We start from the raw sequence: 17419 nt of genomic DNA, 5'->3' as shown, positions 1-17419 counted from the left end.
AGTATAATCATTGCTTAAAGGATACATGAAACTTACGTCAAGTGGCTGGAGCTTGTGTGACGTATGTGGAGGAATTACTAAAATATGAACATGGTGTTGTCTTGCTGTTTCAATTAAAGCCAAATTTTTAACGTGTGTTGAATGTTTATCTAATATTAGGAGTACAAGATCATTTTCAGTTGGATGTGTGTGTTTCAGAAAATGAGGGAACCAGATATTGCTCAATATTTCTGTCTGCATCCATCCAGATTTATGGAAAGTCACAATACTTCCTGGAGGCAAGTTTATCTCGTAAATGGAATTTCTTCTCTGACGGGGAATAATAAGAAGAGGTGGAACGTAATGACCTGCAGCACTAACACAAATTTCGGCTGTAATTAGAGTGCCTCTTTCACCAGATGTTAAGTTTCCCACCTGCTTTTTACCCTTTACGGATATAATTTTTGTTGGCTTATTTGGAACTAGTTATACCAGTTTCATTACAATTGTAGGTTCTGCTGGCAGAAAAAGCATATTTATCTTGAAGTTCAGCCAATAGAGCAAAAAATATGTCGACAGAAACATTACTTAAGCCAGAAACTCTAGCTGCTGATATGTTTTCTGGTGTTCTCAATGTCAGTTGGGGATGCCTTTTTAAAAATAGGTACAACCAGTATTTACCAGCTAAACAGTTTTGTTTATGAAAGTTGTTTGGAATTTTATTAACTTCTGCATACTGGAAAGCTAAACTTCTTAGTTCTAAATAAGAAAGACCAAAAAATAACTTATCCAATACAAATAAGGTGGTCAACTAATGCTTTTTCCTGTTCCGGACTGAATATGGTTTGAAATCGGTCTAACTTCTTTCTTAATGCTTCTTCCTCATTTTTACTGGATTTCATTCTCCGATTTAACGTAGCAACAGGAATTTCGTATTGCCTAGCAGCTTTATTTTGGCTAAGGATGCCTGTTCGCACAGACCTGATTGCAGATTTCATTGACTCCACAGACCATTGTTGTTGGGTCGTTTTTCGTTTATAATTTCGCATTTTACATCTGGAAAGACAGATATTCTTTATTTAATTGTGGTAAATTGTGGTAAATGTAAGTATGATTACATGTGTAACATTTCACATTGCCCCAAATGGATTTAAAAGCAATACTGGTCCAGTAAAAATTATTAACCCTAACCTAACAATCTATATTTTGTATAATAGATGGTTAACTATAATTGTTTTTGTGTGCTAGTTTCAAAAATATGTTTAGTTAAACAAGATAGAAGATATAGCAATTACACTCACCTGCAGATATTACAAATTGTCGCCCAAAAATGTATAACCAGTGATATTTTTAATAACACCGACAGACCCTTCCCTCCCCTAATCTATATAATTTGATTCTGTTTTTTACTTTGATAAACTAGATACTCCTTCTATTGTAGTTGATTTCGATAAGAATGTATTGATTCTCCAATCACAATAAATATTTTTTTAATCGAAAAAAATTGTTATTTCATGTAATTGGCTATATTATTTTCAATAGTAAACTATTATTAGCAAATGTTTTTCTTAAATTTACTACCGTAATGTATCCTGAAGCTATAGTATTACATATTAGTATGAAACTCTACGAGATATAGGAATGAGTATATTTTCAACTTTTCAACACGTGTCGAACAGCCTTACAAAATTTCACCTGTCGGATGCCGGGTTAACAGGCTTAATTTTGGCTTAATACGATCAAAAAATTTGTGAGTTATGTTGCTCGTAGAGTTTATAAACGATCAATGTATTTATCATATATCAATCATGATAATTATATACTTACAGCTTCTTTGCGGCATTTCCACAAAAGCAGATTAAAACTTATGAGTTTATTTTACGACGTGTAATTTGATCATGCTCTTAAAAATTTCTGTGACACATGTTATCCATTTTTCGATCCGTTTTGAATGCTGAGGTTCATTTCCGTTGAAATGGTAGCAGTCTGGTAGTTAATTTATTTGCAATACAAGCGCAAAGAGAACACGAGACACTAAGAATCCCTTAGAAATTGTTTTGACGTGATCTTTGAATAATGAAATGTTTTGTATTCTTTAAAAAAGTTCTAAACTTTGGAAACTTTCGGTAGAAAAACTCGGCTACAAGAGACAGTTTTTATTTGTTCAGATATTCTGCATATTTATGAATAAGATTTGAATAAGCAGTCGTGCTACCAGTTCTGTGACAAGGGAACAAATAAAAGTTGAGAAAAAAATATAAAATATTTTATATTTAAGCCACGTATATTTATAATTGTCTTTAATTCTTAACACTAATTTGATACAAAATTTAAATATTTGACTATTTTTTTAAGAATTTATAAATTTAAAAGATTTCCAAGTGGAATAAAAATTTCGCCAGCGGATATGGCAAAGGATTACGAAGAGTCACCAAGAGAATGGTATCATTTACTCTTAAATGATAGTGACTTCTAGCATGTGCTCCTAATGAAAGTAGTATTCCATTTGCCGATGTTATTTAGTAGCAGATCACGAATGTACTGCTACCTCTATTTAGAAAAAAAATCTAAACAACATTTAGAAAAAAAATTTGTTTGGATTATTGTGTTGGTGTTATGCCTATGCTGATGGTCAAAATCTCCTTCGTCGAGATGGAGACGGACTTTTAGGTAAAACAAACTTTCATTACAAGAGAAGAGTATTTAAATCAAAAGGGATACATTCGAGAGAAAAAATCTTTGCAAGTATAAGCCATGAAATTTCTATCCTAGCGAGCAGAGGCGTTAGCAATTTAGATAATATAAGCAGAGCATAAACCACAAGTAGAATCAAACATTAAGTGTAAAAGGGATGAGAAAAATATTAGAAAAGATAATGAAGAAAATAAAAGGAGAAAACAATTTTACAAAACCAAACTATTATAATTTTTTAAAAAATAATACGTCAAGTCTTGGTATTTTATTTCATATCCCAAAAACACTTTTTAAATGCGATAATCCTGGGAATTTTAGTTACAATAATTCAGTCTAAGTTAGACTGTATCATGTCTAACAGAGATAACAGAGAATTGACCCATTTGTCCAAGGTAGACTTAAATATCCAATACTGTCCAAAGTAAACTTTCCGATTGCTATGCTTTTTATATGGGTGTCTAGGATTGTACATAAATCTATTTTTATCCATAGTGCCCTATCATATCTTGTATGTCGCTATACGTTCATTAACAAAGAAAATGCTGTGTAGTCCCCTTGTGTTTTTTTTATCTTAAAATAACCGTTATCTCCCCTTATATTTCAATGGAAATATATTTATTGTAATGCTCTTTTGTCAATGCCGCCATATGTATGTTTTTCTGTCTCAACATATTTAATATCTTCTCTCCTTTTCAGTAATGTATCATATGTCATGATCCGACGAACTATTCTATCTCTCACCACAAAATGGACAAAAAATGAGCAGAATGGACCTTAGATTTTCTTATTTAGATTTACATGTAAAAATGACCGATATTGCGCTAGAGCTATAATAGCCCTTTTACTCTTATACCCGTTTTTTGTATTCTTAAATTAGGCTGCGGGTAGTACTCCTAGTGTAGCCATTCATAGCCCTTGCTTCTATTCCTTCTTCATTACCCTTTTTCACCCTTTTTCAGAACGGTTTTACTTTTTATTATTATTATTTAAGTTAACCTTAAAAGCTTTACTCGAATAGCTATTTCTAAACACTGTTTTTTTTTCCTTTCAACTTTGCGCTTTCTATTTATGATTTCCGACTTCATATTAGAGCAGCGTTGATAGGGGATCACTCAGTCTGATACTTAGTTTTACTGCAAATTTTTTCAGTTTTTCCATTCTATCTATCGTACTTTATCCTAGGTATATTTTAAAGTAATTCTAATAAGGTTAGTCGTCTTGGTAGGCATTATTAACTTTATCATTGCATTATAAGTATATTCATAGATTTTTTCAACATCTTACGTTTCACGGTTTTAGCAGATCTATTCTTCTATAGTTTTTGCACTTGGGCTCTGTTTCTGTTTTGTTTGCAGGGCATATTCGTGGTCCTTACCAAGTTTGGGGTAGTAGCTCATTCTCTCCTACTTCTTTAAGTAGTTGTTAAATTAGCTTATATAATTTCTTTTCGCCCTTTTAAATCGTATTACTTCAGATACTCCTTAACTTTTACTATTCTTTGTGTCCTTTATTTTGTTTATAATATCCTCTTTGGTCTGTGCCTCTATTTCTTTTCGCCCTTTTAAATCGTATTACTTCAGATACTCCTTAACTTTTACTATTCTTTGTGTCCTTTATTTTGTTTATAATATCCTCTTTGGTCTGTGCCTCTATTTCTTTTCGCCCTTTTAAATCGTGTTACTTCAGATACTCCTTAACTTTTACTATTCTTTGTGTCCTTTATTTTGTTTATAATATCCTCTTTGGTCGGTGCCTTTATTTCTGTTGTATGCTCTTGCAAGGCTTGGGCTGGAATTTCAACTTATTAGGTTTCCAAGGTTCTAAAACTACTTTCTTTTGACATGGTTGGATAAACGTATACGTAATATTACGTTTTTATATTATTAAGCCAAAATTATTGGTTGTGATTGCGATGAAGATCACGATTGCGATTGCGATTTTTAATTAGCTAATATTGACGTTTTGATTTCCACTTCAGAAATCGTTCTCAAAAAACCTTTTTCTAAAGTCCTAAACTGTTTTGGCACTTATAAAATTAAACTAAAGTTACTTGTGCTAAATATGGGACAGTTTGCGGTAAGGGTTTAAAACTGTTATGTATTTACGATAGATGTTCTGTAGATATGATGATATTTGTTTTCTTTGCTATCTTTTTATTTTATATATGTAATTCAATTTTAAAAACTAACGTGAATGTTTTTCTTTGTCTAGTCCTTCTTCAAATCTTCGTATCAATTTTCATGGCTACTGCAACTTTGAAAATATTAGCTCTAAATAGTTGTTTCGAGCTGAAATTATAATATTCTTATTATTTTGTATAGCTAATAATATTCTCGGATATATGTCCAAGATATTGCTTATTTTTTATTTTATTGCGATTTTAACTTTTTTACGTTTTTCATTTTTGTTAACTTTTCCACTTCTCCTCGTTCGTAACGTAAATAATCCTAGACATTTTCAGAATTATTTTATAAGTTCACATCTCAAAGGAGGTTTGTTCTTCTTCTTTTGGTTCCATCTTCTATCGAAGGTTGGAAGTCAGCATCGCTATGCAGACCCTGTTAACTGCCGTTCTAAATAGTTCTGCACTACTGCATTCAAACCATTCCCTCAAGTTCTTAAGCCACGATATTCTTCGTCTTCCCATATTTTGCTTTCCTCTAATTTTGCTTTGCATAATAAGCTGCAATAATGAGTATCTTTTACCTCTCATAACATGGCGTAAGCACTCAAGTGTTCTTCTTTTGATAGTCAATATTATTTTAGTTTTATTTCCCATTCCTCTAGTAACTTCTGCATTTGAAATTCGTTAAGTCCATGATATTCATAGGATTCTTCTTTAACATTAAAATTCAAAGGCAGCCAACTTATTTACATGCACTTGTTTAAATGTTCATGCTTCCAAACCATAAAGAAGAGTAGTAAATACGTAACACCAAAGCATTCTTGGGCGTAGTCCTAACCTTATATCCCGACAACAAAGAAACTTTTTTAAGTTTAAATAATGATGCACGTGCTATTTTAATCTTCTTCCTTTGCCCTATCCGTTTCGGACGTTGGCTATTAACAAGGCTATTTTGACCTTGTTTACGGCACCTCTGAACACTTCGGTCGATGTTAGTCCGAACCATTGTCGCAGGTTATGCATCCATAAGTGTTGTCTTCTTGCCGGTCCCCGTGTCTTAATTTCCTTGGTTTGGTCTACACTTGATGTTATCCATGTCCCTATGTACTTGTAGGTATCCACACTCTCAATAACAGTATCCTTAACAATCAATTGGATGTTTTTATCAGCTGATTTAGTCATGATCATGCATTTATTGTTTTTCTTATTCATACTCAGTCAGTATTCATGACAGCATTTATTAAGGCGTTGCATTACGTTATATAAATCATTGGTGTTATCCGTCATTATCACTGTATCGTCTGCAAAACGCAAGTTATTCAAAACTTTTTCATTGATAAATATACCGTCTATTGAATCTGAGACCGCTTTTTTAAATATCGCTTCACTGTAGACATTGAAGAGTAGTGGTGACAGCACGCAACCCTGACGGACCCCTCTCTGTATTTTGATATTTCGGGTGTTCTGGTTGTCAACTCTTACCTTGGCAGTTTAATTTCAATATAGATTAGATATAATTTTTATATCACGACTGTCAATATTATTGCTTTTTAATATTTCTACAAGCTTTTTATGTTGAACCTTACCAAATGCCTTGTCAAAATCTACAAAACATAAGCACATATCGTGGTTCATATCCATGCTTCTCTGGGCTAGCACATTCAAGCCGAACAAAGCATCTCTTGTGCCCATAACATTTCTAAAGCCAAATTGTGTTTCACTAATTTCATATTAAAGAGTTTTAACAATTCTGCCGTGTATTATTTTTAAAAATGTTTTAAGTTTGTGACTCATTAAAGCTATTGTTCTGTGATCTGAGCAGGATATTGCACTTAACTTCAGATTGTGTCAGTCTCATATATTAGATTAAAGATTTCAATCATTACATCAATTACATCTTTATCAGTGAGTTTTAATTTAACTTTGCCCCCTTTTGTGTTTTTAATGGTATATATGACTTCTTTCCGTAATATTGGTGGTCCGGTATCCTCTGTGGTTTCTAATAATAGTTCTTCTCTTTCATCATTAAATAGCTTTTGGATGTAATTGGTCCAGTGACACAATCTTTCCTTTATATCAGTAATAATATCTCCTTTATCATTTTTCAGGATATTCGTTCTTGTGCTTTTTATAGAACCTGTCATTTATTTGATTTTTTCATGTAAATTAAAGCTATCATACTTTTTATCCAGAACTTCTATTTACTTGCATCTGTCGGAGAGCCACCTTCTCTTTTGCCTTTCAAATTTTCTTTCTGACGTGTTTTGAATTTCTTTGTACTTATTCAGGTCTTTTGCTTTATATTTTCTTCGTTATTCCATAAGTTCAAGAATTTTTACTGTCATCCAAGGTTTTGTGTTTTCCCTAAGTGGTTTGAGTGTTTCTTGTTCAACTGATATAGAGCATGTTAAATTTTTCTCCATTTTTGGTGAATATTTAGAGTTTCTGCATTATCTTCTTTGTCTTTCCTTAAGTTATTGTTTATTTTAGATTTTGTTTCTGTGTATGTGTTGTCTTGTTTTAGCCGCCTTGTATCCATGATTTTCTTGTAGCTAGGATGCTTTACATTCTTTAGTTTCACTCTTATCGACAAAACAACTGGATTGTGAACAGAGAATATGTCCGCTCCTAGAAAAATTTTGGATAATATTATAGAATTTCTTTATCTTCTGTTAATGATAATATAATCTATTTGATTTCTGACTATTTTGTTGTTGTTGTCAGCTGGTGACTTTCATGCGTATATTTTACGTTTAGGAAGGTTGAACAAGGTATTTGCAATTATGAGTTTCTATTAATACAGAAATTAACTAGCCGATCGCCACGTTTATTCCTCTTCCCGAGTCCTTATCGCCCCAGACAATTCTCCACTTTTCCTTGGCCCACTTTAGCATTTAAATCTCCCAATATAATATTTATATTATGTTTTTTAGTCAACTTTAAGACATGGCCAATTTGTTCATAGAATAGATGGTGTCTTTATCCTTGTCTGCAGTGGGTGCATATACTTGGATTATATTGACTTTACCTTTTAAATGAGAGTCGAGAGACAGCATTAATACTCGATCGGAGTAGGAAATAAAGTTACAAACAGCTTTTCAAGAATTCTTATCAACTATAATGACAACTCTCTGCCTGTGATTGGAGTTGTTGTTACCGGAATAATACATTATTTTATTTCTGGTGTTACATTTTCCTGGTTTAGCCCATTGTATATCGCTAAGCCCCAATATGTTAATCTTTATTCTGCATATTTCCGACACCGTATTATCTAGTTTGCCAGATTGGTATAAACTTCTTACGTTCCATGTTCCAATTTTCAAGGCTATAGAATTATTCTATGGGATATCCATGCAAATCTTTAATGTGGTAGTCATCCCGTGGCTTTCCACATTTCAATGCCGTTGACTAATTTCAATCTTTCGCCTTCAGAATTAATTTCTCAGTTCCAGGGCAATGAAGTGTCCCATCACGTCTCGGTTCTTCCACCTGTAGCTGTTGTCCAACAAGTGGAGATTACTTATGCCGGTAATCGTTCGATTAATTTAAAACTTGTAGTATCCAATAACAGACCGATCCAGGATCATTTCTTTTACCCTCTATCTTGGTACTGGGGATGCCGCTGCCCGACATCATAGTAGGATATGGTAAGGGAAACTTTGGTAATTAGATGAAAGAATGGGAAAAGGACATAATTTCTCCTAGGTACCATTAGATTGTGAGATAATTATGGCTCACGTGGGCAGGTTCGCATCTCTGAAGTAGCTCTATCTTCTACCGGGAACGTAGAAGAGTATCTATCCGCCACTGGAGATTTGTTATTGCCTATTTATTAAGAGTACATGAATTATATCCATAGTATAGCACAATATATATGTAATATTTAGTCACCCTAACAAACAATCCAACTTTTTTTTTCTGGGTTTTTACAGGCGTCTTACATTCATACAATACAAGATTAGTAAATTATTGGTTATTATTGTCATCAGCCATGATAATTACTGGAGTATTACAATAAGGTGGGTTTTCCTAGCCTTCCTTATCGCTGTTCAGTTACCTTTCTGTATATAACACTGCACTGTGTACTATCTGCGACATAACCATTTAAGTTCATTGATCATATTATGTTCAGTTTTCATGATTCAGTTTTCTTACTATTTTTGGCTGCTTTGACCTAGTTTAGCCTACAGGTCGATAGATTCTTTATCTATGACTTTACTAAATTGTTCATGTATATAGATATACCAGAATTGTATCTCGAACGTCTTTCTGCTTTATTTATTTAATCACATTCGTGAAGACTAGCAACTAATTCGCCAAGGGTATTTGGCGTGGTGGATCGACAAGTTGTGGAAGGTTGTTGTAGATTCTCCTTGTCTGTTAATTCATCACTATGTCTGCTTTGTGTATTGTTTAAAGCGCAGTAGACAGATATCTGAATTTTAGTTTCGTCAAGTAAAGAATCTTTGGAATTTTACTATGTTTGTTATTAAATGGGGTTGTAACGTTTTGTAACAGTCGTTACTTATACTGTATTGATATTAAAATAATTTCAGAGATGTAGTATGGGTTGCCTAACTTTAAGTGTTCATTTGCCCATTAAGTGTGTATTTTTAATAATTTAAGTTGTCACTCTGATCTAATTTGGTACCATTGCGAACCAGAGAGATGACAGGAGATGAGGGGGAAGTAAAAACTGGCTCTTCTTGGTTAATTAACTGTGAATTAATATTCACTTTTGATCGAGAGTTTGAAGTGGTACAAAGGTGGTAGTTAGCGAAAGAAAATCCAATAAATGCATAGAATTTCCTTCACTTCAAGAAGTTAAATGTTCTAAGTATAACCATAACAATTTAATTGACGGTGTTTTCGGAAACTCGGGAGGTTGAAGTGAAATTTCTAGCACGGAATTAAGTAGCTTTCTGGTAAATAATAATTTTTTTTATATTATAAAAACTAACTTTTTGTTCCCATATCCCACATCCTTAAGGTATTCAGAATGACCTTGGGTCACGAATTCAAGCATAGTATGGCCGCTTACAATCATTCTGGCATGAATTTGATTAAAATTCTGAATTTTCCGTAAATCTTTAACATCTATTACAATTTCCACAGATATTTTAATGAACATTAGAGTATTTTATCCATATCCTATTATTCAGATTTATTATTTCATATTTTAATATAGTATTTTGTTCAAGGCCATTATATTTTTACTCTATGTGAAGCAAGGTCACGCTACATCCGATTGGATGGGTTTTTTTATCTACTATAATTATCTTTTTGCTCCGGTTTCTTATGCTGAAAGAAACTTTCCTCACTTCTTCTTTGATTTCTTTTTATCAATGTTGAGATTAGAAGTAACGGGGAATTGTTTTCAGCCACCTACCATGGAATTATAAATTTCCCTCAGAACATCCGAGGGAGAGTACCACTTCAACTCTATTAGAATCAGGGTCATTGGGACAAGCCAGGGAGTATTGTCTACTCCACCCTCATTTTTTCTCCAGCCTGCACCTAGAGGTAGGGCTGGACAGTAACCATCGGAACTGAGCCAATTAGCACCAGCTCCGTGCTAATCTTGTTTCACCAGTTATAGGTTTTTTTTTATAACATATATATATATATATATATATATATATATATATATATATATATATATATATATATATATATATATATATATATATATATATATTAATTAATATAACTCCCCTTGGTGTAAGGTATTGGTAAGTTTGAGCTCAAATTCTACCCAGAGATTATCTTCCATTGTTTTTTTGCATTAACCATTTATTTCATTATTAACTTTAATTATTTCATTATGTGTTTACTTAACTATTTTTTTTATATTTCATCTTGCGTTATTAATTCTGGCTATTATCCCTTCAGGATAATAGACCGTTTCAATTGTTTAACTTGGCTTGTTCCCATTTATATATATTACTTTGTTTATATTTGAATTTAGAGGTGTTTAACAATATTGTTGGTCATATTGTAGGTTAGTATGATATATATACTTGGCTGTACGTTCTTCCAACGTTAGCATTATTTTGTTTAAGGTTGTTTTTTTAACCTAGATGTAGGTTGTACACTCTATATCAGAGTTATTCTGTGTAGTTTTCAACTTTTTATTATAGCTGTTTTCAACATTTCTTTTTTAAAATATATAATTTTTAAATTAATTAAATTAATTAATTAATAAATTTATATTGTGAAATTTTCATATACTTTTTGGGTAACTTAGAGATTGTCAAAATCTAAGAAGTTATATTTAATAAACTTGAATTTGTTTTGCATATAATTTTTTATTAATATTTCCTTACCTTTTTACATTTACAGCATTTTTGTTTATTAAATCAACTTTAATTAATATTAGCAGTATACGATACCTGGAAGAGTGACTGTTACTCTTTTTAGAGTATTATCCCTCTTCTGGCGCCCTCAATTTGTTTTCTTTGTTAATTTTCATTATATCTATTTATTTTTCATATCTTCTTTTCTATCCATCATACATATTTTCCTGATTTACTGTCTTTAAAAGGCATGCAAATTGGCCGTATCCATCCTTGAGTTTCTAGTGGTCATTCTCTTGCCTACATTGCTAGCCTAGCCACATTCCGTTCAAAATTTTTTTTTATGCTTCTTTACTTAATTGTTATCTATTTTATCCCATATACATAGACCACTCTTCTTATCCTCCTACACACCCCAGTTTTTGCTACAGTTTTCTATATAATTATTCATTTGTAGTGGGAGAGATTTATTTTCAATCCAGAACTGCATAAGTTGCTTAGAGGAGACCTAATAAGGTCGAAATACGTATAAGCAGATGGCAGGAGATGTAGATTGTTTAATTAATACAATCAATGCTTTGGGACGACTCAACGATTCTTTTAATTTTCTACTATCTAGTTTTTCGTAGTTCGCATATTTTTTATTTAAATTGTTGACTTATAAGTTGATTTAAGTTAAATTTTTAATAATGCACCCAATTCAGAATAATTTATAAAAATAGAATTATTTTCCCAAATAACATAAATTATGTGAACTAATTCCACTTAATTTTGGTACCAGAATAACCTAATATCATGTTCGGATAATAATAATATTGCGTTTACATACACTAATCTCGGGGATCAAAGGGGCAGAAGTTCAACATCGTTTCACGTGTAAATTTGAGTAAAATTCTATAGCAAGACGCCTTTCGCCTTTTGTTTTCCTTGCATATAAATTTACAAACTCAACTTCTCTCCCGCATGAAATTTCAGTCTTGGAGCTTACCGACACTGGCAAATTTCGAGATTTGTTTGAATATGTAAATTTAGAAAATGTTTTCTGCAAAGAACTCACAGGGTAGAATTTCTCAAGCAGTTTTAAAGTGAATTAGGCAAGAAATGTAATGCGTCGATCATATTTCAGAACACTGTTTTTTCGAGACATTAAACTCGCGTTTTTTGTGGGGTTATGTCCTTTTATAAGAGATAGAATGACTTTATAATACTTTTTTAAAGTGCATATTAAAAAAATGTAAAACTTGTCGTTATAGCAAAATAAATAGTTTTAATATTTTTTTATTAACCGCATCAGCTACTGAGTGATATTAACGGGAGGACAAAATAAAATAATTATAATATATTAAGATCTATAAAACTTAAATCTAATATATATTTTGTTAAGATATTGGTGTTGTTTAGATAATTACTTAAATTTTTTATATTACAATTAGATCCTAGAATTAAATATTATGTTTTCTTTATCGGATTAAGCCACAATTATTGGTTGTGATTCTGATAAAAATCACATTTTTAATAAACTAATATTTAATATTTCCATTTGCACTCCAAAAATCGTTCTCAAAAAAAGGTTTTTTTGTACAAATTTTTTAGAAATGTGTATAACCAAATATTTTGTTATTAGTTATGTCATTTCTAGTGGAGATATCTGACCTTGATCGTGTAGGCCAATAGCCCCTAGTGCCTAAAACACATTTTGGGCGGTGTTAATTTCCTAGGAATATCAAACTTTGGACTCCTTTTTTGTGTTTTGAATTATATGTTTGTGTAAGAATTATTATAGTTGCATATTTGCTGTGTGTTAGATTGTAGATGGTGTGTTTTGACCTTCTATTACTCAGCTATTGTTGGTATATTCTTGGTGTTGACATCTTATTTTAATATTGGTAACCAAAGACGGCTACATTTTTCTGTTCGGTTTGCTACACATGTTTCTTTGAGGGTTGCTCCTTTGATTTTCCCCTTTTTCATGTTTGTTTCTTTCATGATTATTGATGCATCTTTTTATTGTGGTCTGTGCTGGTTATCCTGGGCATGTTTGCATATCTGAGATTTCTCGAAGTCTCTGTTCTTGATGTATGTTTCATGTTCGTTTATCGTTAAGTGGTTTTGCTGTTTCTCCCACGAAGAAATTGTTGCATTCACCGGGTATTCTGTAGGTGATTTGTTGGGTTTGGTTTTGGACAGGATGGATCTCAGTGTGTTTCTTGTTTTGAATGTTGTGATGTTGTACTTGTTTCCTATGCTCCTTTTTTTCTAATAAGCCTTTCACATATAATATTATTATCATCTTCAAGTCTCTACTTGTGAGTGTTTCTGGGTTGTTTGTAATGTTGTGTTGTTTTCTTTCTTCAATCTTGTATCTACCTACTGTCATTTATAAACAAGTGATTCCACAAGAAGAAGAAAAAACAACAAAACACCACAAAAAATGAAGGAACACTTACAAAAAGAAACTCAAAGATGACAACAGTACCATATATAATGGGCTTATTAGAAAAACCGAAGGGGATAGAAAACAAGTATAACATTTCAACATTCAAAACAACTAATAAACTGAAGTCTATCTTTTCTAAATCCAAACCCAGCAACACACAAGAAAGATAAAATAAGGGAGAAAAACAAAAAAACAGGGAGAAACAACTAGACCACTTAACGTCAGGATAAACGAGCATGAAACATACATCAAAAACAGACAATTCGAAAAATCCCAGATATGCAAACATGCTTGTGAAAACCAACACAGACCAGAGAGTTTAGCAAACCCATCCGCGAATGTAGCCGTCTTTTATTGCCAATACTTAAAAAAAGTCAACAACAAGAATATGCCAACAATAACTGAGTAATAGGAGGTCAAACACACCATCTACAATCTAACATACAGCACATATGCAACACACAATACACACATAAATAAATCAATTGCTAAATTTACGTTACACAGCCCCAACTATGATAAGTTATAAACAAACATATAAAATGAAACACACAAAAGCAGTCAGCATTTGATATCTCTATGGTAATAACACCATCCTCAAAATGTGTTTTAGCCACTAGGGTCTATCGCTCTACAAGATATAGGTCAGACATGTCAACTCTAAAATGGCATTACTAATAACAAGATCTTTGTTGATAAACATTTCCAAATAATTTGTACAAATAACCTTTTTTTGAAAACGATTTCCGGACTAGAAATCGAAACGCCAAAAAATGTTAGTTAAAATTATAAATGTGATTTTCATCACAATCTCAACCAATAGCTGTGACTTAATTCAATAAAAAGCATAATATTTAACTTAACAATGCCACAAGATAGTCAGGTATAGAGTGTTTGTCTCTTTCGTTGGTGTATTTAGGACAATCTACCATAATATCGTCGGTGCAATGCCACACCCACGAATGTGCAAAATGAGCGTTAGGAGATATTCAACTTTTAAACTTTCAATTAGTTGACAAAATTCAGGATTTAATGCGACATTTTTTTTGTACTTTTAATATCAGATGTTATGGTTATATTTTAGAAATATTATCAGAGATTTTCGAAAATATCCATTATTTTTCGGAAAAAGTTACATTCGTGATTGCGGCATTGTAGTTTTTGTAATAAAATGCATATACGTGAAATTATATCAACCTTTATTATGGTAAAAGTGGAACAAAAAGTACCTTCTAATAATGAAAAATAATAACAATAAAAAAGATAGAAGTAATAACATACTTAGTAAAAGACTTCATATTTTAAAATAATTTAATTCTCGTCTGAATCCTCGCTTTCATTTGGCTCCGGTAAATTGTCCTTTATATTTTTATCGGCATTTATAGAATTATAAAAGTTATGATAGTTCTTTGGAATTGTTAAATCATTACACATTTTCTGCAGATCTTTATATTTAGCAATCGCAATTGGCAACTGCTTATCATAAGCTTTTTTCAAGTCAACGTTTTTGGGTCGACCACGACTTTTCATGCAGTTTACTTGTTGAAATTCATCTCCAAAATTTTTTTTATAGGACATTGTCACCATGGCATCGGTTTTAATGTATCGTAACCAGCAAACTTGTTGCCAAGAAATTTGGTTCAATGATAGTTCTGTATTCCAAAGGACTTGAAATCTAAGACGTCATCAAACATTATGAATCTGACTTCAAATGGACGTGGATGTGTTCGAGCATTTCTTATTATCTGAGCCCAACCTTCTGGTGAATAAACAGGGACATATTTTGATTTTTGTTCGATTTTCGAGTGGAGTGAATCACACTTCATCTCGGTATGCCCTGTTTCAAAAAACTTGTGATCAATCGTTTTTAAATTAGTATGATCCGTAAGAAGTTTCAAGCACATAGCAGCAAAATGTGAATTTCTTTGTTGCCCGCCACACCCGTCCGACATCATTTGAACCTCAGTAATGGTTGGTTGATTCATAATGTAATTGTAAATACACGAGGATATCTCGTTTGACCCCCTTTTTCCTTGGGTTTCGTCCCAAAGGTAACAGATTCCGTCCTGATACCCTAAGTTGTAGAGAGTCAGGTTGTAAATAGCCAATTTTCGTAGGTAAAATATTTGTCCTGTTGGACCCTTTGGAGTCGTAAGCACTGCTTCGAGGTCAAAGTTAAACGATAGTACCTCTGGATTATTCTTTGAAATTTCTTTGTCTTCGTCTCTAGCCTCACGAGCTAATTGCTTCCTTAGCATGTGTTCGTGATGAGCCTGTTCGTGTGTTATTTTTTCCTCCTTTGTCAAATTCGTATATTTTAAGCACTTTTTACAGTGGTCTTTTTTGGGTTTATGGAACCCCAAGTTATAAGTTCTTAACACTCGTCGATATTTTTCGAAAGAAACTGGATGGACATTTAATTCTGAGCACTTTAATTTGTACAATTTGTGCATAATAGAGACGTTTAGTGTAGAATCAAAATACCTTTTGGTACTAGAGGCCCTACAGTAATGCGACTCCACCGCTGGAAATGATAGAATGTGCTCACGAATCAGCAGTTTATCACCATCTTTCAATTTATTATGTGGGACATGTTTTCCGCGATTTTCTTTTTCAACTATGCCGCTAGAAGAAAGCTTTGCCACAGCTCCGCGCATAAATGCATCTGTTACATTCAGTGTAGCCATAAAAAAGGCCCGGCATACTTGCCTTTTTTCCCGATTGACAGTAAACGAGTAATTCATGGTATACGTTCTTCTTGAATTTTCAATGTTTCTAGTGATTCTCTTTTTCTTTTGTTTATCAATATGACTATTTAAGAAAACTCGTTGATCATCCACCGAAATCATTTGGCGGAATTCATTATAAATTTTGCGTCGGTGTTCCTCGTTGATTAAAGTATTACATTTGTGGTTTGCTTTACTAGAACACGGGGATGGCAACATGGGACGTGCTGGTCTCTCTTTACTTCTAGAACAAACATAAGACTCTCCTTTTAATCTTTTTTGTTTCCTTATGTTTTTCTTTCAAGCGTTTATGTTTTTCTTCTTCCTCTTAGGGCCCCCACCTTAAAAGAAAGAAAAATAGGTTTAGAATAATTGTAAGTTAGCGTCACACCTTTCTAAATAACTTACTCAATTTATTGTCCGTTATTTCATTTTGATCCTCTGATTTTGATGTTGAATCGCTAGAGCTCGAACAAGAAGAGCAGGAAGAACTGCTAGAAGTTGAGTCCTCTTCGGGATTATAGTTATCTGATGAAGAGTCAGAAAGGCTTCTCTTGTTTGAAGTCAGTTCGCAATCGAAGGTCGGTCCTCTACTGGAGCTACCAACAATTTCTACTAAAGATTGCGCTAAAACAAATTCTTTGTTGTACTTATCAGTAATGTAAAAATGTAGGATAAAATGGCAGTACCTTCTAGTTGGTTCTCTGAAACCGATGGACACAGTATTCTTTCATTATTTGGTATAGAAGCAGAAACGTCTGATGTTCCGGGTCCATTTTTTTGTTTGGTATTGCATTCTTCATTAATTTTCTTTGGTATCTAGTAGAAAAAAAACCTACATTAGTCAAATCAATCTGGCCTTCCAAATACTAAAAAAAGAGCAAACTTTATAGTAAAACTAGTTGCCAAATGGACGGCTAAAGTGCAGTACCTCCTATATTTTTTTGGAAAATTTTGCAAAAAAAATAAGAAATTATTTTTTTCCGTATTACATTTCTTTTGCAAGCGGAACTTGTAAAAACTATTTTTTTTTGTGCGATTGCCCTCGAAAAAATTTAGCTTTTGCGTTAACTGCAATTTTTTTTAATGATACGTTATTCTGCAATCTTTTCTTCGAAATTCTTATTTCTACCAGCCAATCACCAAAATGTTATTTCCATAA

Source organism: Diabrotica undecimpunctata, chromosome 1 (assembly GCF_040954645.1).
Source record: "Diabrotica undecimpunctata isolate CICGRU chromosome 1, icDiaUnde3, whole genome shotgun sequence".
NCBI classification, from domain to species: Eukaryota; Metazoa; Arthropoda; class Insecta; order Coleoptera; family Chrysomelidae; genus Diabrotica; species Diabrotica undecimpunctata.
The sequence above is the reverse complement of the archived record's forward strand: the minus strand, read 5'-3'. Positions refer to the sequence as shown.